General features: G+C 36.3%; 1 pseudogene; it reads left to right on the top strand.

The window, feature by feature from the left end:
* Window positions 1-267: 267 nt before the first annotated feature.
* On the top strand, window positions 268-5,376 carry LOC145545680 (olfactory receptor 6C4-like; annotated as a pseudogene).
* Window positions 5,377-5,582: the final 206 nt, after the last annotated feature.

The raw sequence follows: 5,582 nt of genomic DNA, 5'->3' as shown, positions 1-5,582 counted from the left end.
TTCACCTACACTAACAGTCATGGAAAAAGCAAATTAAGATCACTTGAGTTCAACTTCACATAATCAGATAGGTAAACATTGACAATCTGAAGTCCAAGTAAGGAAGCTATGGAGCAGAGAGCAATTGGATATTGTAAACAATTCAACCACTTTGAAATCAATTCAGCATTACTATTAAAGTTGAAATAATACATACCCAATAACCCAGCAGCTCCACTTATGGAATACATGTGTCAGTAGAACTGTACATTTCATAATTTTTCCAAAATGAAAAACAAATCTCTGCTAACTAGATGAATGAATAAATGGTGGCAGATTCAAACAATGGAATATTATAATGCAAATGAATGAGTCACAGCTATCAGCAGCAACACAAATGAATTGTATGCATAAATCTGAACACCCATGATGGATTCATGTCAATGTATGGCAAAACAAATACAATATTGTAAAGTTAAAAAATAGAAAATAAACTAATTTTTAAAAAAAGACAAAAAAAACTGAATAAAAGAAGTGAGACATGAAGGAATATATACAGTGTAATGCCATTTTTATAAAGGTTGAAAACAGGCAACACTAAACTATATTGTTTAAGGATCCATAAAGTGACAAAACTGTAAATGTAAGAAATTTAATTTGTTGAAATATTCTCATGTGTAAATGGAGATACAAATAAGTCCAGATTCAAAAGATTTCTGAGATAATTGAAGAAGTTAATCCATGTAACAGACTCAGCCCCTGCTTAAAAAGAAGTAGAAATCACTTAATCGCACAGTTATTCATATTTTTCTCCTTGGCCTTGCTATTAATGTTCGTGGTGTTAGTATTGACACTGATTTTTTTATCTTTTGAAATCTCTGAGAACACAAACACTTATCCAAAATAAAGTTTCTCACCACATATGTTTTTTCCTTTTTGAGTATAATCTTTGTACTTCATTTTAATATCAAATGATGAACAAGAAGAAAAAATGGACAGAAAATAAGATAATATTTGACTATATTTGGTGGTAGGTGGTGGATGAATGACAATCGTAATTTGAGAGATGGCTTAATTTCCAATGAATTTAGAAGTACTGTACAGGGCCGCTCATACTCCTACAAATGAAAGAGCCCCTAACTGTGCTGATTTTAGAAAAACAATTCACAAACTATTTTCAGAATGTGGGGCTCTTCGATGACCCTCAAATTGTGTCACCAATGTGGTAGCATGTTTCAGTGATAACCAAGTGGTAATTTTTCTAGCCATCTTCAAAGGTCTCACCTCATTACTCTCATCTTCTCTCTCAGATTCTTAGGCTGTAGCTGACTCTCTCACTGCACTTTTTTTTTTTGTCTTTTTTTCCCAAATATATTGAAATATAACTGACATATAATATTGTGTAACTTTAAGATATACAATGTGATAATTTGATACTCTCATTGTACTTTTAACATAGTCTCCTCGGCCCTTCTCTCAAATATGTGTCCACAACTTTCTCACAAAATTGTCAACAATTGATGCTCATTAACACCTCTGAACTTGAGTCCACAGGGCACCTTTAGCTTCTTAGGGTAATTGATCCCCATGTGCATTCTCTGAAAGGAACAGATAAAACCTGGATCACTGTTAATAACACAGGATCTGCAAAGAAGTCCATATCTTGGCTTCTAAGGAGAGCAACATAATTTATCACAGATCAGAAAATTTAAGGTATTTTCAGTCTGATCAGTCCTCCTTTTTAATCCTATCACTGCTACTTTTTACAATTTTTGGTATGGTCTTTTGCCCTGTTAAGTAGAACTCTATCTCTCAAGAACTGAGGCTTAATCTAATTTGAATTATTTGAAGCAATAGAGAAAATAATTCACTTACTATTTAGTTAAGCCTTATTTATAAGGTTGAGTACTTCCATGAAAGAGCATGGCAGGATAAGGCAAGACAATACAGATAAATTATGCTAATTTTTTGCTATTTGTAGGCTCATATGTGAATCTCACCTTTGATTCATCTTTTAGTATCAACCAGGTAAACAAACCACCACAATCATTCAAACTGTGAACAGTATAAGCCCTTTATGTTTCTAGTTTCCAAAACCACTGATGTAATCATTAGTGGACATAGACCATGAAATTTTACCATTGCGAAATTCTGAAAGAAAATGTAAAGCTACTGTTAAAAATTTCAGGTGAGTACAACCAGGGAAATAAGATCCAGACCTGAGAAAACCAGATTCAGGTTTCACTTTATCTGGTCCCTCAGTATTCATGTATGGCCACCATGGGGTATCAGTGATGTCTGAAAGTATATGACTTTTCTAACTAACCATACAGGTTGATTAAAGGATCCCTTAAAATGTCCTTTGCCACAAGAATATTTTTAATCAGATAAGGCTACAGGTGCAAAAATATGTAACTATCAAATTTGCCTTCCTTAGTGACTACCAATATATCTACAAAGAACAACTATAACCAATAATACTGGCATCAGTTTCCTTATTTCTGTGCTCTAAGAACAGTGGAAACACATATTTTTGAGATTTATAAACAACCTCTATTCCTAGATACCATTCAGCAGTCTTCAAAACTTTGAGCAAAATCCATTCTGGGAGCTATGTCCTATGACTGCCACAATATCTCTCTCCCCATTTGTATGCCAAATCAGTGCCCAGAAGACTCTGGCAATGAAGTGTAAGTGAAAAGTGAAAGTGCTAGTCACTCAGAAGTGAAAGTGCTAGTCACTCAGTCATGTCCAACTCTTTGCAAACGCCATGGACTGTAGCCTGCCAGTTTCCTCTGTCCATGGAATTCTCCAGGCAAGAATATTAGCGTGGGTTGCCATTCCCTTCTCCAGGGGATCTTTCTGACCTAGGGATCAAACCCAGGTCCCTTGCATTGCAGGCAAATTCTTTTTTTTTTTTCAATTAGTTTATTTTCTATTTTTTAACTTTACAGTATTGTATTTGTTTTGCCATACATTGACATGAATCCACCATGGATGTACATGTTTTCCCCTTCCAGAACCCCCCTTCCACCTCCTTCCCCATCCCATCCCTCCGGGTCATCCCGGTGCACCAGCCCCGAGCACCCTGTATCATGCATTGAACCTGGACTGGTGATTCGTTTCACATATGATAATTTACATGCTTCCATGTCATTCTCCCATATCATCCTGCCCTCGTCCTCTCCCATAGAGTCCATAATACTGTTCTATTTATCTGTGTCTCTTTTGATGTCTCGCATACAGGGTTATCTTTACCAATTGACTAAATACCATATATATGTGTTAGTATACTGTATTGGTGTTTTTCTTTCTGGCTTACTTCACTCTGTATAATAGGCTGCAGTTTCATCCACCTCATTAGAACTGATTCAAATGTATACTTTTTAATGACTGAGTAATATTCCATTGTGTATATGTACCACATCTTCCTTATCCATTCATCTGCTGATGGGCATCTAGGCTGCTTCCATGTCCTGGCTATTATAAACAGTGCTGCGATGAACACTGGGGTACACGTGTCTAATTCTTTACCATCTGAGTCACCAGGGAAGCCCAGAAAGCCTAAGGCTTAATGCATATTAATACAATTTAGTGATGGCAGAAGCCCGGACATAGGAAAAGACTTATGGTATAAAATGATAGCATTCTGAAACAGTCTCATAATCTTAAAGACCAAATAAATATTCATCCAGAAAAAATTCAGGAAGGTAGCAAAAGCAAACAGCTTTGGATTTGGGGTTTATAGCATTGCCTGTACTGGGAGAATTTCCACAGGTTACTTTAAAGAGGAAATCAGGCAACTAGACTGTGAAGGAGATGAGGGTCAGCTACATATATGATGAAGTATCAGGTAGTGTATGAAGGGGAACACAAAAAGAAGAGAAAAGAGGGACAAAGAGAAAAATTTATACCAAGAACATAGAAATAAAAGAGACATAGAGAACTAAAATCAGATAACATTATTTAAATGTAGGAAATTTATGAATATTTTATAAGAAAGGACAGGTACAGAAAGAGTCGTTCTTGTGTGACATGTCTGTGTTAAGAACCCAGGAACAGGAGAAATGACAAAAGCTTTATTAATTGAACAATATTTTACGTTTTGGTGTTTTCATTCCATTATATGAATTCTCTATGCACATCATTCCTGTGTGAATGCACATTGTTCCTGTGTGAATGCACATCATTCTTTGTGTTTAATCAATTTTATTCATGTTTTAATGTGAAAATATTGATCCATTAAAATATTCACTTGCCAAAAAAGAGCTTTATGAATCAAGCCACTTACATAGGAAACCTGGGTCTTCCAATGAGCCAACCCTAGTCCAGTGGGATGCCACTTTGGGCCAATTTGGTTGAAGAGTTGATAATATGACCTGATTCTGTTGGTTGCAATTAACTTCATTTTTCCTAGCCTGAAAAACTCCAGTTTTCATCACTGACCTTCCATTTTCCCTTTAGATCTACTGAAGGTCAACAATGAAAACTGAACCACGTTTACTGAGTTTATTCTGTTGGGCCTCACAAATCAACCTGAACCCAGGTGGTGATATTCATCTTTCTGTTCCTCACCTACTTGCCAAGCATCTTAGGAAATCTATCATTGTACTCACTCTGGTGGACCCTCACCTCAAGATTCCCATGTATTTCTTCCTCCAGAATTTCTCCTTCTTAGAAGTTTCCTTCACATCCATTTTTATTCCCAGGCTTCTGACCAGCTTGACAACAGGAAATAAAGTCATCAGCTTTGCTGGCTGCTTGACTCAGTAGAATTTTGCTATACTTCTTGGGGCAACAGAGTTTTACCCTCTGACTTCTAGGTCCTATGACCACTATGTGGCCATCTGCAAACCCCTGCATTACCTGACCATCATGAGCAGCAGAGTCTGCATACAATCTGTGTTCTGCTCCTGGCTAGGGGGAGCCCTGGCTATCTTGCCACCAATTATCCTGATAAGCCAGATGGATTTCTGTGCCTCCAATGTTCTGAATCAATATTTCTGTGACTATAGACCCCTCCTAGAGGTTGCCTGCTCAGACACAAGCCTTTTAGAATTAATAGTCATCTTCTTAGCTGTTTTGACTCTGGTGGTTACTCTTTTGCTGGTGACACTTTCTTATACATATATTATCAAGACCATTCTGAGGATTCCTTCTGCCCAGCAAAGGTCAAAGGCTTTTGCCACCTGTTCCTCCCACGTGATTGTCATATCGCTCTCTTATGGCAGCTGCATCTTTTTATACATGAACCCATCACCAAAAAAAGGAGGGAATTTCGACAAGGAAATATCTCTGCTCATGACTTCAGTTAGCCCTTTGTTGAACCCCTTTATTTATACCCTAAGGAATCAGCAGGTGAAACAAGCTTTTAAGAATACAGTAAAAAAAAATTAAAAATTTTTAATAATCAAAATTTATTATTTTAATTAATAAAATTAACAAATAATTGAGTTAATACATATCTAATGTGTTGACTATGTTTCCAGGGATATGCTGGGCATTGAGAATAGAAATACAAGAAACATAGCTCCCAAATTTCTAAGAACATCCAGGCCAGTATTATAGAGAGATATAAAAGCATATAAATTATAATGAAACTT

This window comes from Giraffa tippelskirchi, chromosome 4 (assembly GCF_054371585.1).
Source record: "Giraffa tippelskirchi isolate mGirTip1 chromosome 4, T2T-mGirTip1v1.2.pri, whole genome shotgun sequence".
NCBI classification, from domain to species: Eukaryota; Metazoa; Chordata; class Mammalia; order Artiodactyla; family Giraffidae; genus Giraffa; species Giraffa tippelskirchi.
The sequence above is the reverse complement of the archived record's forward strand: the minus strand, read 5'-3'. Positions and strand labels throughout refer to the sequence as shown.